A 26,609-nucleotide genomic window follows, 5' to 3' on the forward strand; every position below is an offset into this window, starting at 1 on the left:
TTAGCTTTTAGAATTTTTCAGTATTTTATATACAGTAGAATGAACTTTATGAACCCAATTTAACCCCAACATTTCCTTACATATTTTGGTGGGTAGTGTTTACTCTTCTTAAGACAATAGAATACCATAAAATACACCCACATCGCTTCTTCCAGAGGTTTTTTTGTAGCTTTTAGCACTTTGCTTATCCCCTTTGATCCTAGTCTCTATTTTTATGAATACTATACTTTACTATATTTAACCTTTGATTTTTGAATTTTAAGCCTAGGTTTTATTTGACATTCCTGCATTTATGTAGGCTGAACTTAAATATATTATTTATCAAAAATTAAGAATAAAAATCACAATCCAACCACTAACCCTACACATATGGTTGTTTTTGCATCTTTTTTTCTAGTGGTTGAACTCCCCTATATTTTTTCCTCTTTTATCTCATTATTGTTTCTTTTTAGCCTTTTTTTCCCTTCTTCTATGGATTGCATCCTACTGTGTCGGTGTAACACAAAGGATGATCACATGCACCCACATTAAATGGAGCTTATCCCCAGTCTAATTCTTGAGCTATGGGAACATATACAGCGACTTAGAGGAATGTTCACACTTTGACTTATCAATTTATCAGTACGGTGTAGGCCCCTTGCAAAACCTTTTCACTCTTCGTCTTTCTTCCAATAGAAAAAAAGAGGCCTGCCATCTGTACCTTTTTTCAAAAGATACTGATCTTTTTCTCCATCTGCCAACGCAAATTGGTATGGGTTATACCATTTTATACTAGTAACATATTATGACCGTTTTTTTAATAACGTTACTGCTAATAGTAATCATCTAGAAAAGTGTTCACACGCTGAAACGGGTTTAAGTATGGGATTTCTAGATATTGTTGCAGACAATAGAAATTGGATGAACTAGAAGAGTCTGTTATCAATCTTATGCGCACAATTAATAATAAAGAAGTGTTTCTTAATTTTTTGATGTAAGAAGCAACGCTCTAGTACATAGTTCTATCGGTAAGGATTTAGTGAAAGCTCAATTTGCATTGCAAGAAAAGGCCTTTACGCCTGGTTTCATATTTTTTTATTTTTCTCTAATAAGTAATAGGTGCCTACAGTTCTACTCTGTGTAAAACCGTTATTTTAATGGCATAATATCTGGAATTTTTTATTATATTTTTTTCAATTTAATACACTCACTTAAGCATGTGCATGAAATAAGAATGGTAATATAGGATATGGAGTTTATTAATTCCTTTAGGTGTTGTTTTGCTAATATTGAGTTCTACAATCATTATTATATGGTAGAATCATTAGTTTCATTTTAATCAAAAAGCTGAGTTTTTGTGTATTTGGCTTTATTGGCAACATATCAGAAATGGACGGAAAAAAAAGATCTTGGTTATAGGAATAAAGTGATAGTAAAGGGATATATTCACTTTCTTATTTTTCACAAGGCTCCCTGCAGAGGACGGGGACGCTAGTGGAATGAAGGGCACAAATGAGAAGCTTTATTTCTCCATTCTATGCCTGAAGATTGGCCGATGGACACGGACATGGTTTGTCAGTCTGCATCTTCAACTTTAATGCTTGAAATAATCCCTTTTCTGTCTACTTAACAAAATGTTTGTACATGCAGAAATCACGTATGTATGTTTGCGAGTCTGTGTGTGGGGGTATCCAGCATTACTAATATGTACATACTGAGACTCTATCTATCTATCTATCTATCTATCTATCTATCTATCTATCTATCTATCTATCTATCTATCTATTTATCTATCTATCTCTTTAATTTTCCTTTATTTCGAAAATGCTGCAGCTATGAGATGCTACTAATTTTTCTCTGGGCATTGCTAATGTGTTTTCTATCAATAATATGGATATTATGTTAATATGTCTAATAGAGGCAAGTAGATTTAATTAATTATTTCATTGTTATATTTCCTTCTGCAAAGTCGTGTAGAATCAATTACTAATTTACCTGCATGGGAAAGTTAAAGTTTTGTAAGCTGATGAACAATTTATTCAATGGTCACTTTTATACTGTGTGGCTATGAACGATATGGACAAAGCTATCCTATGTATCTATCTATCTCTATCAGTATGTGCGTATATATATATATATATATATATATATATAATCTGCTTGAAATATCTACTATAATATATACTTGTACATAAAATCTGCCTAAAAATATGTACTATAATATATATTTGTAATACCCCGAAAATATAATATATATATATATATATATATATATATATGTATAGGCATATTGGACATTTTAGGCAGATGTTATCCCTATACTAGAATCATAGGGGTTTATATATAATTATTAGCATTTTATTACATTATTTTTAGGTTAAAGTATTGTATTCTCGATAATAGAGCATTTTTTCAATCAGGGGAGATGTTAGCTATGGCCAGCAATGTCTTTCCCACTTATTTCTGTTTATTTGCTTACATTGAACTTACATAATGTATAGTTTTAGTTTTGGGCGTAGAGCATTCGAGAGATTTTGAATCCTATAATACCAATAAGAACATCATTTTAGATATTTATTTCCAGCAGGTACTTTTAGTGAAATATTACTCATTGTGTGCATATAGAAGAATTACGTTACTCAATACGGCCTAGGTTTTAGTTTCTGCCACTAATGGTTATAGGATGGGTTCTCTGCTTTGGGAGCAAATACCCTTAGCATATCAGATGTTAACGTAAAACATAATAATGAATTTATGGCGGCCCTGTGGGTTCACCCAAACCACACAGTGTTTCATATGAGAAATAGTGAAGATACATAGGTAGGATAAATAAAGGGGTTAAAATTTGACAAGGACATCTCCAACACAGTTAATCCATACAAAGCTCTAGGATTTCTCTGCAGTCATCTTTGTGGTATTCATTAGCATTTTTTTTCCTTCTTTTGTGAAATCTTTTCTTCTTTTGCTTTACCCTTGCGCTCTGGCAGAAATTAGCATATTATACCAGGAGTAGAAGATGTAAGAAGCCGACCCCCTGCTGTTCAGTGGATTGTGCAATCTGCAGGCGGCATCAATTTTTCAGCAGTTTGCTCATTGCTCATTACAGTCAGAGCACCAAGTGGCTATCAAACCGGCACTATTCCCCCTGGTTCTACTACCGAGCATATGGGCTGTCTATAGCTATATCAATACTGTCGTTGCATTAATATGATTACCTATACTTGTCCCTGAATTAATCATACTATGTATGGCTTAGTTCAAAAGTCCAACAAATGGTTTTCAATGACACGCTGCTATTACATAGCCCGAAGCTTCATTGGAGATAATTGACAGTAATTTTTGGTGCTTTACACTTGGCACCTAGCATTGTAATCAATCCTCCACAGCGACAGAGAGAAGTTAGACTACATATTTCTCAAGAACCATATGCCAGGATGTTTTTGTATTGTTAACCTGTTTCCCTACGCCTACATACACCGATTTCCATTGTCTCTTGATAGAGCCGCTCTATGGTTGTCATGGTAATGAAAATTAAGGGCCGAAATTCTCATTCCATCAGTTGAAATATTAATAAGAGAGCATTAATATAGGGCAGTGACATTTTTTGAAATGTCAGAACTTCTGTTTGAGTTTCCCATAATAGAGCTGGTAGTATATTGAATATGGATTGGGGTAGGGAGAACGACTTGGTTACAGACAGTATGCAACCTTTTATATTGATCCATGAGTGCTTATATGAAACATAACAGGAAATGCACCTGAATGTCTTTTTTTTTTTAATTTATGCATAAAAATACCATAAAAATTTCAAAAAGGCCTTTGAAACCTCAATTATGGATTTTCCATCTTTGAAATCGGCTCTTCCGTGGTTTGTGGTCAATGTTAATTTTACAAGCTCAGCATTTAGACACATAGTAACTTTTTCGATTTCCAGCAGATTTGTTATTTTTCCTTCAACAAGCTCGGTAACTGCAGCCATAAATGACACATAATGGTGCATATTATTTACTCGATATTGCTCTTCAAATGACAATATAGCTTTAGTGGCATTTCATAGAACGCAGTTGAGTTAAAGGGCCTTACAAAGTCACCGACGTAAAAGAAATTCATTAGGTCGTATGAAAAACACCTATAGCGAATATGACATGGAGCAAAAAAATACTCGTCAACAACCGCAAGGAACGACTTGTGCAGAGTTACAGCAGAGGGCAGTCTTGTGAAAGTGGAGCATTGGACTATAATGCAGGATTTCTATGATAGTGCTTGTTAGGAGAGGTACGAGAGCAGTTAAATTATTTATTTACTTGTCTTGCAGCAATGCTGATCCAAGGTTAAAAGGCAATGCGTTTTTCGATCCACTGGAAGCATACGAGAGTTATGAGGAGAGTGTAAATTATTTGCATGATGACTAAGGGTAACAGCTGACAACTCAAGGTGGTTTGTTTCCAAGAATTTTTTCAAACCTCCTTAATTGAATATTTCTGGAATGAATATTAATGTTGCACCCTTTTCCATAGTGGTTTCACTGGGTAGATCTACAAGGATTTGTGGAGCTTGATGGATAGAAAGTGACATGCTGTTGATTAATAATTTTACTATTTCTATTGATCTAAACCATAATGAAGTTGCAATGTTTTCACTGCGTACAACCTTAAGGATTAATGTTTTTCCCTCCTTCTAGTGAAGCCGGATTACTCCCGGTTTATTGTTTTGTCATACAAATTTATGTGTTGCCCTTCCTTAGCGCTTCTTTGTTTAGCTTTCCTAGTCTTTGTGGCATGTATTTGACTTATTTCTTATAGAGCCTTATAGTGTTAAAATCTCATTGCAAGTTACCGCATTGTTCATTTGGCAGCTTTGGATTATCTGACAGGTCCTTAAAATCTGATAAGTCTGATGCCTATACTTGGCAACATACAAGTGATGAACAGTTACTCGCTCCACACCACAATGCACAGGAAATCATTGTTGTCAATATGTCCGGGGTTTTGCATTGAATGATTTATTATTAAGCCGATGTTCTGAGAACAAAGGCTAAAAGGCACTGTCTACATTTAGTCAATTGTCTGCCATATTGGATTTATTTTTTTGGCGTTTTCAGTAGTAGTGGTTAGGAATAGGTTTGCACTGGTTAGACACTTAAATTCATAAAGCATATAGATATTAAATTAGAGGGTAAATTAAAAAAAAAAAAAAATATATATATATATATATTTTTTTTTTTAAGATACTCAATGTTAGTTCATTTTTATTGGCCAGAATATTAATATTTGTGTTTATAAATTACATTTGTCACTTAAAATAGTTCCAAACCCAAGAAATCATAAATAGGCCTATGTACTCACAGTACCAGGAAAGCTGTATAAATGCCAAACAGTGTCCAAAAACAAATGGGGTCACGGAAAAACCCTGTCCTTTCAACCCTTAAGTCATAACCTTTATTAATACATCTAATAGGGGAGCACGAACACGTATACACTATCTTGTATTGGATATATTACAGCCACACCAAAAAGGGCAACCCCTGCTTGGTGCAGGTGCTCACTATCTAATATGGGGTAATGTATAGGGTTTAAAAGGGACTGTTAGTGTTCAGCTATGATAAATGTAGTAATAAAGGTTATGTTTTAAGGGACGAAGAGACAGTTGTTTTTTTTCTGTGATCCCCCTTTTGGGGCGGGTGCTCTGCATCTTGTATAGGATAGTGCATAGGGTTTAATAGGGACTGTTACTGCTCCTCTATTTTAGATGCAGTCATAAAAGCTATGTTTTAATGGCCGAAGAGACAGTGTTTTGTTCAGGCCTATGTACTTGCAAAATGTATCTATTGCAGAAAATATGCATATATGTGTCAAAAGGCTGGACTATTTGTGCAATCGTTGCAAACAAGTAGCGGTAACCCAATCTATTTACCAAAGAGGTTTTAATATGGTAACAATTTACATTAACGCAAATCTGGAATCTTGATTTCCAGGTCTGAAAAAAAGTGTAAAAAGATATGAATGAGGTCCGTACAATCATAAAGTAACAAATAAATGATTAGAGTATGTATTTAGAAATGCAGGGCTGATAGACCATGAGCCTTCGGACTGAGCGTGGGCTATGAAATGTAAGAAACGTTACGTTCAGGTGCAATAACGCCTACATTGATTATCTATGTGACGCATATCCTGATTGTCCAACTAGGCTGCAGTAGTAATACACTAATGACCCTGAATGTCCAGCCATAACAACCAGATCTTAATATTATCTTAAAGTAACTTCTAACGATTGTCACATTGGGTTTTTATAAAACAAAACAAAAACAAGAGAAAAACATAAAAAAGATAGTCAAGGATCCTCATTTGTGAAGGCCTGAATAATGAAATACTTAAAAATTCAAAATCAGAAAACGCATTTCATTTAAGCTCATTTTTCACTACTTAATATAATCATGTCTGGGATTACTCTGAATTGGGATCTCAATGGAGAACCATTTTCATCATAAATATGAATGGTTCATTACTTAAAGTTCTTACTGTTGATGTGGAATTTGTTTTAGGGATCCCATAAACCCCCCTTTTCCTCTTTATTTTTTCTATTATGTCCAGTCTACTTATATTTGTAATATTTACTCAGAGGCCCTTTAAATTAGCGCATAGAAGAATTTATGGTTGCCAAGATTAAGAATTAAAATTAAGGATTATAGGCGAAACGGAAAGCTGCCTCGGTATTGGATTATTTTAGTTTAAGGGGGTCAACAAATGTTTGTTAGAGTCACATCCCATCCAAACTCCTGCTTGAGGGCTATTGGTTTAACGTGGACATATCTCAATGCATGATGACAATGACCTAAGCGTTAACAAGTATGGTGAACAGCTTTTTCCATCATTAATCACACCTTCACTATGACTTTCTGGCCTGACCTAGCTCTGGCTCTTTGTTTTCTTAGGGCTCAGAATTTATGGCTTTGTGTCAGAGGAGCAATAAGACAGATTTTGATTTCTAAAACCACAATAGCTAAATCATGGAAAAGTTTGGTAATCCCTTCATTGTCAGAGGCCATCAGACTTGTCAACCAATCTTTTTTACTTGAAGAGAATGCATATAGAAAGAACTAACAATCCCAACAAATTTCTTGAATCATGGCAACCCTGGAGCATTTTTTCAGCCTTGCACCCTCTTCATACCCACATACGTAGAGCTGAGCCCATGCGCTACCTAATCCACTTTGGTTTTCTTCCTTTATTCTTTGATGTTAGTAATTATACATATCCTCATCATCAATATATCAGGCAGAAACTGTATGCTAACTGTCTGAATTTATTTAAGTTTTTTTAATTTTTGTTGAATCCCAATGTGGATATCTCTTGCTTGATAACCACCAATTCCCCATTTTTTCCCCCGTTTTCAAGAACATTTTTATAACTTATTTGCATTGTTGGTTGCTTTGGTTTTTATATGCATCATCATTCTTCTGTTGTCACATTTTGTGTAACACAAGACTTCTGAATTATATTATTTGCTGTATTACAATTTCTTTTATTTCATTCAAAAACTCCATAAAAATAGGTTTTCAAAAAAAGAAATTCTCTTATACTTAACCTCCTTTAAATATGGAACTATTATGATTTTGGCCTAAATGTTCACTTGTGAATATAATCAATGTATATGCATGCTGTCTCATCTGGTATTAATTTAATGTACAGATTGGCAGGGTTTCCTTTGAACTGTATGTTGCCCTTGCAGGAGAAGAGATGGTACCAGTAATGTTGCAAAAACGATCGGCTAATCCTACACTGTTTCATATCATATTGTAATGACTGATAGTTAAACATGCCGGGCACGGTAATATGACGGATAACTGCAGGATCATGTTTTTGACAACAATCTGTATAGGCAAAGCCTTCTAGATGCAGAGAGGTTCTAATTGGGTACAGCATATATATTATGTCTACTTTTATGAATTATTGCTTCACTTTCTGTTAAGAATTGTTCCTAATGGCAGTTCATGTAAAGATCTTTATACGTTTTGGTCAATAGATTTTTGACCTCTAAATTGACTCTGCATAGTCTTCATGCATTTGTGTTTGTGCTATAAACCGGTCAAGTGTGGAATACATAAGAAACTCAAATTCAGTATGAATAAGCAGACAAGTCTTTATGAATCCACAAAAAAACATAAAAAAACTATAAAATCTACCTTTAAGAACGTATAAGAAAAACGAGACGTATCTGGTCACCAGACAATCAATACAGCTTATAAAGTAAGTGCTCTATAATGTATTATACATGCAAATATATATATATATATATATATGCATATATATATGTATATCTATATACCGGTATGTATATATATATATATATATATATATATATATATATATATACACATATGTATGTATATATATATTTATATGTATGCTTGTGTATATATATATATATAGCTATTCATATAAATATAAATGTACATTTTGAAAGTTGTATATGTATGTTATTGTCGGTTAGTAAAACCTTTTTTGCATATTCATAATGCCTTCATGCTTTAAGTGTCTGTAGATGGTAAATATTAATCTATGGCTCTTTGGAAGGCTAAATTTAAAATATCTGTTATACGATTCTCTTATGCTGCAGAACATTTTGTGAAAGGGCATAAAAATGTAATTTTATAAACCTGCAGTAATGGCCGCTGCCTACAGTAGATAATCCATAACCTTTATTTTATTTAGCTAAAATCTGTAAATCATATCTCATAAAACACTTGCTAAATCAAATGCACAATCTTGCTATGGATGGAATTTTACTATAAGGATTGAAGGTTATATATTTTTTTTATCTGTAGCATTATGATTTATTTTGGCTAATGTACTTCTCCAAAATGTAAACCCTGATAACAGCGATCGGGAGGCATTTCTTACTGTATTTAGTGCGGAATGTTTTAGACTGGATGCTACTAAAAAAATCTCCTAATTCTTCCTCTATATTGTACAGATAATCCTGAAACAGGTCCATGTCACAAAGGTTATTCTGTCTTATGGAAGGATTAGATTTTATTTTCTCCACCTATTATGTTTGCTTTGAGCTTTTTAGAGGCAACTCTTCGATGACCTGGGGTATACACAGCTGCTTATGGCATGCTTGTACAGTATCCGCACCCGGTTCTTATTAGATAGCGTTCCCTTGTTTCTGTTTGCAATATAAAAATGCTACCATATATATGATAGATGCATATACTATATATATGGAGGTCTCCATTCTCCTGATAGGTGGCAGTTCTGGAAGTGATACCGGCACCTGAATCATAACTTCAATACCATAACACAAGATACATCATAGACACGTTTGGTTACTAATTAAATCTTAATTTTTTAAAATCGGCAATTCATGTCAAATATGTGTCAAAATAATTCCGTCATAGAAACATCTATACATATCACAAATGGGCGCGACCGCTAAAGCCAGAAATCTAAGATTATAGGACATTGCAAAGTAGAGACAAGGATGCGTGTACACCTGTGAGGCAGGGCCTTTACATGTTATTGTGGCCCTCGAGATTACTACATTCTGACAATGTGGCCCTCGGACCTGAAAAGTCTGCGCATCCCTGATCCAGACTGACGTCCTGCCCATAATATTAAGGTTGTTAGACCTGATTGATTATCTACAGGAAATAAAAAAAATATATATATATAAGTTAGTAAATAGATACTAAAATCCAATGCTATACAACTAATACCAAAACAAATAACCACATATGAGTTTCATTGATATTGGACCACTAAGTGTTAGCCTCAAAAATATGAATTCACAACAGTAGAAAATGTTAATTATACATACCACAATGGATCTGTCATCAGACTATGGTGCTCTATGTATGGGCAGCAATGTATGTGAACTGGTCTATTCTTCTATTAGCTAAAATGGCACAAAAATAGTGTGCAATTTGGCATATAGAAGTAAGGGATCCACTGGACACATAACTTATGAGTCTGATGTATTCATAAGGGGAACGCCTCCCGCAACTCCCCTGACTCTTCTCATCATGATTGGCAGGCTGTTATGTAGACATGAGAGGGGCTGGAGAGGGCCAGGAAATACTCCTGTTATAAATGCCACATTATTATTTTGATTTTGTTGGGGTTTTAAAGTTGAGGTTTTAGGCCTCAGTCAGATGAGCGTTTTTTTTTCACGCATGTTAGGTGCGTTTGCAATTCGCCTCTATTAGAACCAATGCTTTCCAATGAAAGTGGTCACATGTCCATTTTTTACAAGTGAACAAAATTCGCGCTTGTAAAACATAGGACAGCGTTTTACAATTCGCACAAAAACTTGGTTTTTGTGCAAACTGATGCAACTTTTACAGTAGGAAATCCTAATGTCAAAGCCCTTAAATAATCCCTAGATGCTGGGAAAAAAATAAAATTAGTACATCACCTAGACGCGATATCCGGCTCTAGCGCATCTTCTCCTAGGGTCCACGGCACTGTTCTTCATCATTTTCTTCTGGCCGAGGAATTAATAATCCCTGCCCACTAGGAGCGCTGCCTCTGATTTGCTGAGCGCTTTGACTAATCACAGCCATTCTGGTTAGTGATAAGGGGAGTCACCACGGGGATGAAGAAATCCCCTGCCACAGCTGTCACTGCTCTGGCTAAGGAGCTCGATCTGTGACAGCTGTGGCAGGGGATTTCTTCATCCCCGTGGGGAGTCCCCTTGTCACTGAACACTGTGATAGCACAATCTTCTCCCTATGTTTTTAATGGGACTGGCGCTACTGCCGCTGGCCCCGTTGACAGCAAGGTGAAACCCCTGGATCTGACAGCATTCAAGGGTTTCATATACAAGGAATCCCCTGATGCAGCTGTCACAACCACAGCAGGGGATAGTGGGCACTGCACTTTATGTGCAAATTTTGCCATCATGTGACCGCAAAACAAGTGCGAATTTAAAGTGGTGTCTGCGGCTTCTATTATGTGAATTTTATACATGCGTTTTGCAAATGCGTTTCCCGCGCCTGAATGCGTGAAAAATAACGCTTGTCTGGCTGAGCTCATAAGGTCTTATTGTTGCTGAAATATTGCAGTATGTTGTACAAGTGATAAAATGATCATAGGATAAAAAAATGCAAAATTAAGTAAAAGAACAGATTTAAAAATGTTTTTAAAATTAAACTGTTAAAAATTCCCTCCACTTTCCATTTTTCCCACAAAACAATCTGAACAGTAAATAAAATTGATATTGCCACATCCAAAAAAAGCTCAAACCATCTAAGTAACACATTATTTATCTCACACGGTGAATGCTGTAAAAATAAAATATACATAATGCCTCCAATAAAATTGAATAAAAAGTGATCGAAATGTCATATGTACCCGAAAACAGTAGTGCTAAAAACTACAGCTTCACCTGCAAAAAATCAGCCCTCGCACAGCTCCATCAGCGGAAGATAAAAAAGTTATGAATATGATGACAAAAATATTTTTTTAATCACTGAACAATCACGGCATTAGGAACAACTGGCATGTAATAATAATAATAAGCATCTTTATTTGTATGGCACCGACTTACTCCGCAGCGCTTTCAAGCATGGAAGAACACAGACAATACAACAATTACATGTGATCAGTAACAGGATACCACATGATAGTTGCATAACAATCTGCCCTCAAATAATGTACTTACCTCTGCTTTGCACAGCAGAAGGCAACATTTGGCAGTCATGGATAAACATGGGGACTTGAGCGACGTTTATCATTGATATATATATATTGTTGGTGCCCAGAGATGTGGTGTCAGTATTTTTGAAACAGTCATACTCGTTGGCAGTTCCTGAACCATGGTATCAAGAGAGTTCCAAGACTGATTGAACCATGGACAGACATCTGACAGAAGATGACATAGAGGCAGACCACATGTGGGTGATCCTAGAAGCGGGCATTGGGTGGCGAGTCTGGTATCTCAGCAATGACATGCCACAGTGAACCAACTGACCTAGCAGTACAACAGTAGGGAAGGTAGACAAATTTTTACAATTCCCATGTAATGTACCTGACATCACCTGCGATTCACTAGCCAAAGACCAACAAGAGTGCTCCTGCTGACCCCTTGTCATCTCCAACAACTCACATGGGCCCAAGAAAGACATCCATAGGCCCTGGACACAGCACAGAAGATCATCTGGAGCGACAAGTCCCAATTCATGCTCAACTATGTGGATGGCTGGGTCCATATTTGGCATAAACATCATGAATTTATATCACATAGTTGTACTGTTGGGGTTGAACAGGCTGGTGATGGTGGTGTCGTGGTCTATGCAGCATTTTTGTAGCATGGCCTAGGACCATTGGTCATCATACTACAATCATTGAGTGGTGAAAGCTACAGGGGCTTATTATCTGACCATCTGAACCAATTGTCTTCAGGACGCCTTCCCTGACCACAGTGCCATTTTTTGACAGGGCAACACTTCATGTGTCACTAGAGAGTGATTGGAGGAACATGACAATGAATTCATCATACTGCTATGGCCTCCACCAGTATGGCCTCAGTGGATTGTAACACCACTGAACATGTTTTGGAAATGCTGCAAAGGCCTCTGAGATCTGCTCTCTCCTACCTGCAAACTTTACACCAACTGATGGAGCTGCTGCAGTGGTTATGGGTCAAGTTGAATATGGAGGATGTTTATCACCTTGTGGAATCTGTTACCCGACTACCTGCTATTGAGTTGGTGTTCCTAATGCAGGGATTGTTCAACGTATAAACATTAGTAATTTTTAAAAAAATAGTAAAATGTACAAAATATCTATAAGTATAGTGTAATCATAATGGTACTAACCCATAGAATTAAGTTAGCATGCCACTTTTACTGTATCATGACTGTCACAAGCGCAAAACCCTCTGAAAATGATGCAATTGCATTTTTTCCATTTTACCCCACTTAAAATTTTTAAAGTTTTCCGATACATTACATAGAACATTAAAAATTCAAGTTGTCTCACAAAGAAACAAAAAAAGTAAATAAATCCTGTTATTTGTATAGCGCCAACTCATTCCGCAGCGCTTTCAAGTAATTTATTACCCCCATCAAGCTGGGTACTCATTTTACCAACCTCAGAAAGGATAGAAGGCAGAGTCGACCTTGAGACGGCTGCCTGAACCATGCGGGGATTGAACTCACAATCTTTATTTCTGCTCCCTTAGCACTCTGCGCCACATGAGGCGCTCATATGACTTTGTTGATAGACAAAACGGTTATCGCTTTTGAAAGGCAAGGATGAAAAGAATAAAAATGAAAACCTGAAAAATTGCCGGTAGTTAAAGAAATTGTCCAAATTATCTAAATTGCAGTTAAGGACTCCCCCATGATGAAAAATAACAAAGCAGCTCATACCTCTCCCTGCTTTTCCCTGCCAGCAGCTCTGGGTCTTCCTGCTGATGTAATCTTTACAGGCTGCAGTCAGCCTGTGGCGTCCTGTAAACCAGCTGCTGCAGCCAATAAGGGTACTCAGCAATGATCGTTGACCACTGTCATTGGCTGCAGCAGTGTGTTTACAAGACAGCTCAGGTTGACCACAGCCTGTAAAGATTCCATCAGCAAGGATGCCCGGAGCCCTCGGTGGATGTCAAATGGACAGCAGCGAAAGGTGAGTATGAGCTTCTTTTTTATTTTTCACCATGGGGGAACTCTTTACAGGCAGTTTACATAACTCGAACAATCTCTTTAAGACAAATTGGATTTTATAACAAAGACATAAAGTCATTTTCAGGTATTGCAGATTTGTTGTGGATTATTTACAGTATAAGGCCTTAATCAGACGGGCGTTTTTTCCCCCGATTTGCGCATGCGCATGCGTCCGGCAATTTTTTAAAACCATTGCTTTGCAATGGTATCGGACACATGAGCACTTTTTATGCGCTCGTCCGATAAATTATAAAACAGAAATCGCAGATCGCACCTATCTGCGATCTGCGATTCCTGTTCTCTTCTCTATATGCGCTCAATGGGGCCGGCGGCAGCAGCGCCGACCCCATTGAGAACATATAGAAGACAAATCATTCTTCTCTGCCACAGCTGTGACAGCTGTGGCAGAAAAGAACGATGTTTGCCCATTGAATTCAATGGAGCCGGCAATACAGCCGGCTCCATTGAAAGCAATGGGCTACCGGACAGCGCTGGATGAATTGTCGGGAAGGGCTTAAATATATAAGCCCTTCCCTGCAATTCATCCAGAAATGTGTTAAAATAAAAAAAATATATATACTTACCTTGTCCCGGCAGCCGGAGTTCAGCGCCGCCGGCCTGCAGTGGGTGTGAAGGGGGTGTGAGTCAGACCTGCCCCCTGATTGGCTCAGCCTGAGCCAATCAGAGGCAGGTCTCACTCACACCCATTCATGAATTCATGAATCCATGAATGGGTGTGAGTGAGACCTGCCTCTGATTGGCTCAGGCTGAGCCAATCAGGGGGCAGGTCTGACTCACACCTCCTTCACACCCACTGCAGGCCGGCCGCGCTGAACTCCGGCTGCCGGGACAAGGTAAGTATATATATTTTTTTATTTTAACACATTTCTGAAATAATTGCAGGGCAGGGTTTATATATTTAAGCCCTTCCCGACAATTCATCCCACACTCGCCCGCAGCGCATTGCTTTCAATGGAGCCGGCTGTATTGCCGGCTCCATTGAATGCAATGCGCTGGACAGCTCCGGCCCGTTTCTAATGAGACGCGGCTAGGAGCAGATTTTCGGGCGATTTTCAGGCACCGGTCACGCGATTTGCAGATGCGCATCCGTCATGCGATCCGCAAATCGCGCAAAAAAACGCCCGTCTGACTAAGGCCTTATACATGTGATAGGGTTTTCGAAACACCATGCACATGTAGCCAAAAAAATCTGCAGGTATGATAACAGATTGCTGAAAAACTCTGATCTGCACTGTGGATTTACAGCTACTATGAATGGTCACTGACACAGCTGATAGAAGTATTGCAGCACTTAACATAGATCCTTTGGTTCTTTATTAACTAGCTTATGACAAATCACATAACACACTGGAACAGAGGATTGTGGGCAACGAGTTGGCAACAAATGCCTCTTGTAGTCTAGACAAGACTTAAAGAAGAATTTGTTGAAAACTTACCAACGAATATTTGGTGAGTGCCGCAATTACTACTTTCAGCTATGTGATGTATCTGGGCTTAAACAGATTGCAGAGCACCACTGGGGAAAAGGTTCATGGGTGTAATTGACTCAGTAAGCCGTGTGCAGTACTCAGTCAAGCATTGCAAGCATTCTACTTTTGAAGAATATTTTTAAATTCTCACTGAGTTTTAATAAACTTTGTATAAATAAAAAGTATATAGGTGAATATAATGAACTTTGTAGTTTTATAGTATCATAGAAAAATGCTTCTTCTCCAGTAATAAGGTGACATTTCTCCTCCCCCATCCCTGATAGACTGCCCAGTCACTCTGAAATAATGCTAAAATCCATTTTCGTAGACAAGGCTGACTAACAGCTCACTGATGGATCAAATTACATGCTGCCCATATAAATGTTTGGAGAGGGGAGGGGGAATAGAATAAAAGAGAAGTAGAAACACACACACAGATATGCTATTGCTGCTTATAGTCTTTTATTCTCTGGCAGCAACTGGAATCACATCTGCACTGCTTAGTACTTCTCTATAATGTCTTTCATGCTGCTGGTACATCTCTGTGAATGCTAGATAATAATCTTTATATAAAAAAAATAGATGTGTCTGCAGTTTTTTGTTGAGGCTGCTGCCACTTGAGTAGGTTATTGTGATTGTAATTATCATTATTTGATAGTTGACAGTAAATTGAGTTAATTATTAAAATTAGTTAATTATTAGTAAAATGAGTTAATTATTAAGTATTTAACCCATAAACATACATCACTTATATTCTTTATCATTCATTATGGCTTACCAAGTAGTCCATAATAATGTCAGGTGTCTATGATTTTTGAATAAGTTGTCCAGAAAAAATAACATTCGGGTTGACAACCCAACTGCAGAAAGTACCCTTTTCACAGTGTCGACAAACCTAAAAGTTAATTCTTTATTGATATAGATAGTTAAAATCACAGGGCACAAAAACCAGGTCCTATAATCCTCACTAGATGGAGAGGGAAGCAATGACCCGACACAAACACATACATATGAGACTCAGACACGAACAACAATTCTATCTCACCGAGGTTACTAAAAACCTACTCGGTAGATAGCTGATACTGACGTCACTGATCAATCACAATGCAGCCGACTGAACCACTGCAAGGCCGATTATACTCAATCTATAAATAAGGACTTGATAGTCTCAGATACAGGAGTGAACTGTCTGTTCAGGCTTTTTGGTGTAATATTCTGTTTATGTTATGGAATAGTTTTCAGGGTTAGGTTTGACGCGTTTCCCTTCAGTATATAGTACTTCATCAGGAATCACCCTAGCCCAAAAATATGGAAACACCATACGAAATGCATGGGATTTTAATCATTAGCACTGATCTGCCCTTCTGACCCCTGCTTGGCTGAGAGCTTTTCCGACAAATTCATGTTTACTTCACCTCTTGCCCTGCTCCATGTGGTTTTGAGAGCCAGCGGTTGAGTGGCTCAAACCCCTGACCAATGGAACCTTGTTGCTCCGGCAGATATTCACTTCTGCCTGACAACATCTGTGTCATATTACTTCCACCTTAAATCGATGTCTACATGTCTAATTGAAATATGATTTATAATCCCATGTAACTTAAGACTTGCATTTCGTATGGTTTCTCCATATTTTTGTCCACTCCCTGTAAGTAAACAAACAAATCACTGCTACAGCCAATATAACAAAGACCGGCACAGAGGATGGCACAGCGGCGGGGGGCAGCAGGTGCTTAGGAAGGGAGTATAGTGGATTTTTTAAAACCTTACAATATTGCCTCCCAATGTTAATTTAGTCGAAAACCTCTTTTTTAATGCCACGTAGAAAGGGGAAAAGACCACTAGCAGACATATTTGGCCTATGTTACTTTTTTTTTTTTTTGCTCAACTTCCGTTTGAAGTTGGGAATAGGTAAAACTAGCAGTACCTGGGATTGCAGCTAATAAGCCTCCATAGACTAACAGTACATGTGGTCATTAGATGTGTTTTATAGAAAGGTCAGTTAGGATCTGAACTTCTGAGAATGAACCATGTTTTATTTCATTGTGCCAAGTACACTGGCACTACAGTGCATTATTCTTGGACTAGTCACAGAATCCATAGTTCTTCAGCTAGCACTTCATTGATTTTCCCTCCACACGACTGATAACCTAAGAGAGATAGAAAGAAAGAGAGGCTCAGTCAAATAGCGGAGGCTTCAAATTTGTTTATTGACTGCCTGCTCAGCCAGCAGTGGGTCTGTTCTCTCCATCTCAGTAATCTATTGAGCTAATTTACTAATCTCTGGAGCAAATGTCAACATGCTATGAAATATGATTTCACACAAGCAAGGGGCTTGAAAATAAGAACGCTATAGCCAGTATATCATATCATACGCTGCATCTATGAGAAATAAAGCCTACACTTCAACAAACAATAGAAAACCCAAGACATTGGAAGAATGTTAAGATGCTCTCATGGCAAATATACTTAGGGGTTTTCAAGAATGTAGGATTAATAGCGTGATATTTTCATCTTATTGCCATGTCTTTGTTTATTGGCTTTGTAAAGTGCAAGTGATCAGGTGAGAATTAGACTGAAAAGGTAGTCGCAAATAACTATTTCTTTACTGGAGAGCAAACAAATTGTAATAGTGCAACAAGCTCAACATGGTCCGCTCGGAAAATCTGTGGCAAATCTACCCTGTGCAAGCATAGCACTAACAGTTTCTGTAGTTCTCCTAATATCAGTTGCTTTATACACCAGGTGCCCTTTCTTTTTGGTCTGGTTGCTGTGGACTGCCTCTGTTTTCCCCAAGTACTCAAACTGACTGCAATCTCCAATGGGGCCTCTGGTATCAGCTCTTGTGGAAGGCTGCCTCAACATCTGCAAAGCAGCTTTTCTAGTTGGCTGTCTTTCTCTTACGGATGCCGGACTGCTGCATGAGCATCCCCCTTCTCTTCTTGTCATCTACACAGCCTGATCATGTAACCACAGCTCCTTCAACAGCTACTGCTTACAACTGTAGATTACACTTTTATGTTTTCATCCTAAATTATATATATTGAAAAATGGTCTTCTAAAGGGGTGATCGTCTCATAGAAGATGGTCAGGATGCATAATCTAGGGTGTATCTGAAAATTTATGTCAAGAAATCTGATTTGGATAAAGGGGCAGTCTTCCCAAAGGGGTGGTCTTTTGAAGAAGTTTCAATGTCTGCACAATTTAACAGCTTATAAGTCACTAACTAAATCGGAGAGATAAATCAAAACTGGTGCAATAAAAAACTTGCTCAACTTGCTGCATACACCAGGTGCCCTTTCTTTTTGGTCTGGTTGCTGTCGACTGCCTCCGTTTTCCCCATGTACTGAAGCTGACTGTAATCTCCACTGGGGCTTCTGGTATCAGATCATCTCCTCCTCTGTAATAAAGCTTCTATGGCTCAGTTATCCATAGCAACCAATCAGGTTCCAAAATGAAAGCAGAGAGCTTATTTGTTGCTATGGACAACTAAACCACTTTTTCTTTGCACCAGTTTTGTTTTATCTCCCCCACTTAATTTTCGCTCCTTTTCAGGCTTAACCAATTAGAAATAGTAGGTAAACCCAGACTACACTTTGAACAAAGGAAATGTATCCTAAAGCACTGCTGGAAGCCTGAAAAAACAGTTGAAGTGCAAAAACAGTTTCTGGCCTCATTCATGCGGGCGCTGTCTACGGGATTATAGGTGCGCACAGGACGCACTTCTATAGGAACCAATAGGTTCCAAAAAAGTGTTCACATGAACGATTGTTAGGCTCGCAGACCTAACAAAGATAGGACATGCAACTGTGAGGTCGCATTTAAGCTCCGAGGTGCGCGCAAAGATAGGACCTGTCCTATCTTCGCTGTGTGCTTTCCATTATCCCCTATGGGAGCTGGAAAGCACGCACCTTGTACCACGGATTGTGTGAACGGGCTAATTAAAGTAGCTGGAATTAACCCGTTCACATGATCTTTAGAGCAGTATAGCCACAATCTTTGCACGTGGCTATACTGCGCGCTGACAGTGCTCATGTGAATAAGCTCTCAGAGAGAGTTTCAAGCAAATACACCTATACGATTTACTATCACAGAAATTACAGATAACTTTGAAGCAGATAGAAATGTTCAGGATGTTCACAAAAAACGTTCCAGAAGACCGCGGACATCAACGAGCCCCACAAAGCAAGAAAAGTTGATGGAAAAGTATCTCCAAAGTCCAAGAAAATCTGTGCAGCATGTGGGTCGGGAGACAGGAATTTCAAAATCAAGTGTCCATTGCATTTTTCAAGCACCATCGTTGGAAAAGTTACGTTCCAAGCATAGTCCATGCCCTCAATGAAGATAATCCAGACCGGAGGGAGCAGTTTTGTGAGTGGTGCTTGGGAAGATGTGTAAAGGATGCACGGTTTCCAAGAAAGATTGTTTGGAGCAATAAGGCTACATTTGAATTAAATGTCTTTATCAGCTTCCACAATTGCACCTATTGGGGACCCGAGAATCTGCATATTATGGAGAAACATCATCACCAAGAGTTACCTTGTGGTGCGGCTTACCAAGGAAGGCATTAATTGGACCATTCATTTTGACGCTAATGTGATTGGTGCCGTTTACTAGAACTAGATCTGTCATGTCACACATTCAAGAGGACTTCGAGGATTAGGATTTCTATTTCCAACATGATGGAGCACCCCCATACTACCATCATGATGTAAGGGCCTAACTTAATGAGAATCTGCCAAACACATGGATTGGACGGAGAGGTTCAGTAGAATATCCCCTCCTTTCACCAGACCTCACACCACTAGATTTTTGTTAATGGGGATGCTTAAAAGATAAAGTTTCTGGCAAAAAAACAGCAACAGTCAATGAACTGATGGCAGCCAAAAATATCAAATGAAAGGATTCTTGATATTTGCCATTCCATTGCTTCGTGTTCTCTGCATTGCCTGGATCAGAATTGATGACAGGTGTTGACATAAAGAATGATTCATTTCTGTATGAATGAACAAACTGTATGTTAAACACTGGCTGTATAATCATTTAAAGTGTGTGTACACTTTTTGGGACACCCTGTATATACAATGATATATTAGCATCATAGCTTTATCATGAAGGACGATGGAGAAGCAGTAACTCCAGTTACAAAAGTGAGTTAATGCCACAGTTAAACTTGTGAGAGCTCTGCCGAAGCACGGAAATAAAGGATTGGACATGTCTGGATATCTGTGATTTGTGCAGAACTCTCCTGGGCTTTATGGTTAAACAGATAACCTCCAAACCCTATGATTGACCACATATTAACGTAATGTTAACTATAGGCAAAATGAGAATTTGACAGAAACCACTAATGCCGCACAGTTATCATGCTGCCCGGCACAGAGCTCTCATAGGAGCTAGGCGGCATTGACATTTGTTGCTCAGGTCTTGAGGTTTTAGGGTAATGTATTGAGCTCTTAGGATCACTAGTTAAACTGTATGACTTCTTCTTGTCCAGTAAATACTACCACAAAACAGAGCATACATCAGATATGGATGCAGAAATAGAAGCACAGTTGTTACTTACAGATACAATTAGAATACACTAATGTAAGAATTGGACAAAGTTGATGTAATACTTTTACTATGACAGGTCTGTTTGAATATACTGCCTCATATACAGCATACGCCATGGGCAAAAAGCCGGTAGGGCAGTGCCTTCTACGTAGAATGGTTTCTGATGGAATACAATTGTCTTCATATTCATGGATTCCATATGAATGCAACAGAGAAAACCTCTTATGAAATCAGAGCCATGCAGAAATATAGAATGGAGCCAACAGCATCTATGGGTGCCACATTACAGTTCTATGCATCTCAAAGTTTGTTCTGAGTCTGGGAATGTAAGTGTCATACTTACCTTCCCTGCTGTTCTAAGTAGTCCGCTCATTCTAATTTTATAATGGGTGAACCACTTAGCAGCGCACTCAATGCAACTTGGAATGGCAACTTTCAGTGCTGACACCGGGCTAATGACAGGGGGGGTAAGTACAACACTTACATCCCTGGACTCAGTGGGTCAATTACTTTTAGCCCATAAGCTTCCTTTAAGGTCAAAAGTTTATGTGACCATGAAAAGTGCTCTTTGTAAAATGAGTAGTAATTCCTCAGCTGATGAAATCATATAGAGTGAATGGATTCTAGAATTCATGTTTCATAGCGTCCAACTCCAGATCCATACAACCATAAAGTTAACAATAGAAAAGTTGGTTCCAAGGAGTTGAGGTAACCCCTTTGATCTCCTTACATGTAGCAAATGATTGGCTAGTGCAGCAATTATCATAGCATACTTGTAATAGGGCATATTATAGGTTCAGCATTATTTGGGGAGCTGTCTACATGAATCCAGGACAAATGTAGGTATGCAATCAAACTGTGGTAAATGGGACCCTAAAATGATACTATTTTGTTTCATTTTATGCCAAAATGCTAAGAGGTGCCGTATAAAAAGAATTCTATATATGTCCCAAGTGGTCAGCTATTTCCTTGCTCCTTCTAAAGGTCCCTTTACACGGGTCAATAGTGGGGTGCATAAGCACCCAACAGTCGTCCTGCTGACTTCACACAGGCGCAATAGTCGTTCAGAGAATGGAGGTGGAGGGTGCCAGAGATCTCTTCTGGCTGCCTGCCTCCACTCATTGTGAACAGTCAGTTGTTCAAAGATGAATAACTGCCTGTCTTTAGATGAGCTAAAAGCAAGTGCCCCCGACAAGTGAGCCATTTTTCATTCTGTGTCCTATTGGTGGCTGTGCGTACATTGGGCAATTATCATTAAAAATTGGTGTTTCCAGACAATTTTCATAATATAATTGCCCCATGTAATAGTACCTTTAGAAACCTTAGATAAAAACTGTAGCTAGCTATATGGCAACTGACTACCACATGAATTCCCTTCTTGCCATAGGATTTCAGAGATCCAAGTGCATGCGGCTGTGTTGCACAACAAGTGACTGGGAGTGCCGCTATGCAGGAAAATCTATGAAGATTTTTCAGGATCCTGGTAGTCAGCCCCACACAGATCAGAAAGTGATAGCATACCCTTATGATAAACCTTTACTTTATATCAGTGTTTTCCAACTCCAGTCCTCACGAAGCCCAACAGGTCATATTTTCTGGATATCCTGAGGAAACCCAGAAAACATGACCTGTGGGGTCCCTGAGGACTGGAGTTTGGGAATCACTGCTTTATATGATGGGAAAGGCCATTGAAAGAAATGTTGCTATGGGAAGATAACTCCATAGTACAACATTTAACGGAATCCAACACCCCTCATATGCATCCATTCAAAATCAGAGGCATATGTTGATATAACATTGTGGCCATAGACATCTATGGATGCAATACTAGGATCGGCTTTGTTTATTTAGTAAATGTAGTCAAATGAAAAATTTATATTTTATGTTCGCTTGCCTTATTTTTGACTAAAATTTCTGTTTAGTTTGAAGGTCAAAAATCATTAGGAGAAGCAAATCTGCAGTAATAGAAATCGGAGGTCATTGTACTTGGTAGCTAATACGAAAAATTGAAAAAACCCACCAGAAATACAAATTATTTTTGCTAATAGCCTCATTTATACAATGTATATCATTCCCTTTCCATGTTTCACTGACTATACTGACCTTCCATTGTAAATGCAGAGATGGCACTATGTACATTAATAACAGTAACAACAATTGACATGATGTGGATAAAGTAAACTTGAAATTATCGTTTCCTCCATTCGCATCATTACGCGCTCATCTCTCTATTTCTACATGTTTAGTTCTATCGTTGTATTTCTCTTGCTTATGGCTCTGTCAACCGTGGTATTAATATTCTGTGCTGACTTTTTTATGAGTGACCTACTGACCTTCAAAGTTCATATTTTCTACATTAAAACAGAATGAGAAACATTAGACTTTGGAGAAATAAACAAAAATATAATTTCCATGTTGACTTTTTACATGTTATTTTTATTACATTGGTTTTATAAACTAAGGCCGCTTTCACATCTGTGTCGGATCCTCCGGTTGGAAGTTCTGTTGCAGATTCGGTAGAAAATGGAAGAATAAGTGTTGCATACAGCGCTATTTCTTCTGGCTAAAACCTGGGCAGTTGAGTGGAAAGCAGACCGATCTCATTGTAGTCAATGGGGTCTGTCCGGTGATGTTTGGTTCCATCGTAAGATGAAGCTGTTTGGCCACCTGGATTGTCCTTTTCTTCTCCCCAAATGGAGCCCCTGATTCAGGCGCGAGGCCACCCTAAAAAAGACAGAAAATTAGTAGAATATAAATACTTTAACAATGCTGCAACGTTCCCAACCAAATGTGGTACGTGGGTATTGGAGGCATTACATCCTCAACATCTGGTGGTTGGCAAAGTCCAAAGTCCAGTGGCAGGACAATACTAACGTTTGTGTATCGACATAACTTGCACCGTTCGGCCATCAAAGCAGCGTGAAGAAAATTGAACAGAATGTAACATATTGTTATATCAGAAAAAAATCCGAGGCAATTTCCCCCAAGTGTCCTGGACTCGAAATTAACGTCCAACCGAATGGGATCTCTTATAGGCTTATACAACATTCAAATTACTCTCCTATGGTTTGTAAAAGACATAAAATCTAATGCCGGTCTCATAGACACAGCATTTTTTTGGGGGGTCGAAATCAGAAACGGATTCAAAAGGAAGTGGAAATATAAACAGAGGACTTATTCTTCTCCTGCTTGGTGAAGCTACTTCTGGCTTCAGCTCAAAAACATCAAAAAAAAAAGTGGTGGTTGTCAAAAAATGCTGTGTGTAAAATTACTATAAAATAAGTGAAGATTCTGCTTTAGGGACATATTTGCGCATTTTTACACACGCAAATCTTGGTACATAAAAAAAACAGAGAGTAGAACCCACTGATTCCACGGGGTTTGTTCTCATTGCCTTTTTTTGTGCGCACATTTCTCATGCGTGCAAAAAATAGGACCTGCTCTATTTTCCTGCATATTTGCGCACCAAGGTCCCCATAGAAGTCTATTGGGCGCGCACAAAGGCGTGCACAATACGTTGTGCAAAACAATGGAGAAAAGAACACATCTGGATCTCATTAGGCTAAATAGCCATTTAAGAAGACATGCGTGCAAATCAAGCTTGTTCACTGTGCAAATACATTGCGCTGAGGCGAGTGTATTTGTGCACACGCTCGTCTGGAGCTGCCCTTGTACAGAAGACTAAGAAGAGAGTGTACAACAGTCTGCAATGAACCCCTTAAGGACGCATTTTTCATTTTCGCTTTTTTCCTCCCTTTTAAAAAATCGTATCTCCTTTATTTATCCATCTACGTCGCTGTATGAGGGCTTGTTGTTTGCGGGACGAGTTGTATTTTTAAATGATGCCATTTATTGTATCATATAATGTACTGAAAAACTTTTTTAAAATTCTTAGTGGAGTAAAATGAAAAAATAAATGACATTCCACCATCTTATAGTGCGTCTTGTTTCTACAGCACACAAACTGCAACAAAAATGACATGATAACTTTATTCTATGTGTCAGTACGATTACTATGATACCAAACTTGTATAGTTTTTATTTTCCTGTACTACTTTTAGGCCGCCTGCAGACGAGCGGGTCGGATCCGGCGGCGAGAATTCTCGCCACGGGACCCGACCCGTACTCACCCGCGCCCGGCGGCCCCGGCTCTTTCATGTGCCAGCTGCCGGCGCATGCGCAGACCGGAGCCAGCAGCTGCGTGAGTGACGTTTCTGTGCGAGGCTCTATGAGCCCCGCACAAAAATAGGACATGCCGCGGTTTGTTTGCCGCGCGACATTTCGCGCGGCCAAACCGCGGCTGTCTGCATAGGAGTGCGTATTGTAATGCACTCCTATGCAGGCTTTGAGCGGTGGAAATCCCGCGGGAAATTCCGCCGCGGGATTTCCGCCTGTGTGCAGGCGGCCTTATTTGTTTTCAAAAACATTTAATTTTTATCTTCTGCGTGCAATACATTTTTGTATTTTTCCGTCCACATAGTTGTCCGAGGGCTCATTTCTTGCGGGATGTCCTGTAGTTTATGTTGATACCATTTTGGAATACATATGATTTTTTAAATCACTTTTTATTGCATTTTTTCTGGGAGATGGTGACTGAAAAAGTGCATTTCTGACGGTGTTTTTGCAGCACAGACAGCAAATCCTAGAAAGGATTCAATACATAGAACAATCATCTGCATAAAGGGAGATTCTGTTCACTCTCCTCTCATGCCAAACCACCCTGGGTCGTGACCCCACATGCACTGTTGGTTGTCTGAGTATATTTATTAACATCCTAATGCATTCCCCATCCCGGCTCCCACAGTTTGGCAATAACTCTCCCAATAACGCACCTGCTCGTGTTTTATGACCGAAGTCACCTGACCTGTGACATCACCTAAAGATGTGCGGTAGTGACGTCCCGCAAACATTTCACATAGGCTAGGACACTGCAGTCTCAAAAATGTTTATGGGACATCACTGCTGACGTTCTGTTTGGGGGATGACTCAGTCTGCTGCTCTGATCGCACATGCGTAGTCTTTTCTCCCAGCCATGGTCTTCTCCTTTCCGCCACAGCAACCAAGCATGCGTATGGGCACATGTCTTCTATGAAAAGCTATGCCAGCTGTATTAGAGCTGACACAGTGCAAGCTTCACCACTGAGAGCTTGAGGGGAAGGAAGAGAGTAATGGAGGAGAGGTCATGGTAGAGGAAGTGAGAGGTATGGAGAATGAGCAAGCAGTACTGAAGGGGAGTGAGAAAGAGAGGGAGTTAGAGAAAAGATGAGTTCAGTGCTGGGACTTACAAGCACAGAAGCTAGGAGCTTGGTGAGATTGGTGGCACACTCACAGCTACTTTGCATACATCAGTAAATAAACACGCCCCTCAGATCCAGGAAGTAACCAATAACATAACATTTTCTTGGGATCACAGAAGACATAAAAAACTGATTTTGTTTCACTTCAATGGGCTTATCCGGAGGACAAGTTTTGGCTATTTTTTTTCATTTCATAATTTTTTTTTAATTCGAAAAACCCCTTTAACATACAGGAATTTCTTCCGGATGAGTTTGCACTGTTGTAAATAATTAACTGTATACTATTTTGTGTCATGGATGGTCAATCTGATACTAGAACTATAGCTCAAGAGTCTCAAAGAAAGCTGATAGAAAGAATGACTGCTAAAAGCTTGTAGCCTCTGATCTCATTTATTCTAAAACTGGCCAAAACCATTAGATAAATGGCTAAAGCTGCCCGATTTCAGCTTAGGACTTCTGTCTTCCTGTTCGCCAGTTACGTAAAGAGTGGTTTACTGTGACATGCTGTTTATGTAAGTCCCATTCGCTTCTGTAGGACGCAAACGGAATAGAACATGGTGCTTGGCTGTTTCCATAAAAATGGCCACCTCTTGGAACCTTGATGTGACGGCTAGCAGGATGGGG

This window comes from Eleutherodactylus coqui, chromosome 12 (genome assembly GCF_035609145.1).
Source record: "Eleutherodactylus coqui strain aEleCoq1 chromosome 12, aEleCoq1.hap1, whole genome shotgun sequence".
Classification (NCBI taxonomy): Eukaryota; Metazoa; Chordata; class Amphibia; order Anura; family Eleutherodactylidae; genus Eleutherodactylus; species Eleutherodactylus coqui.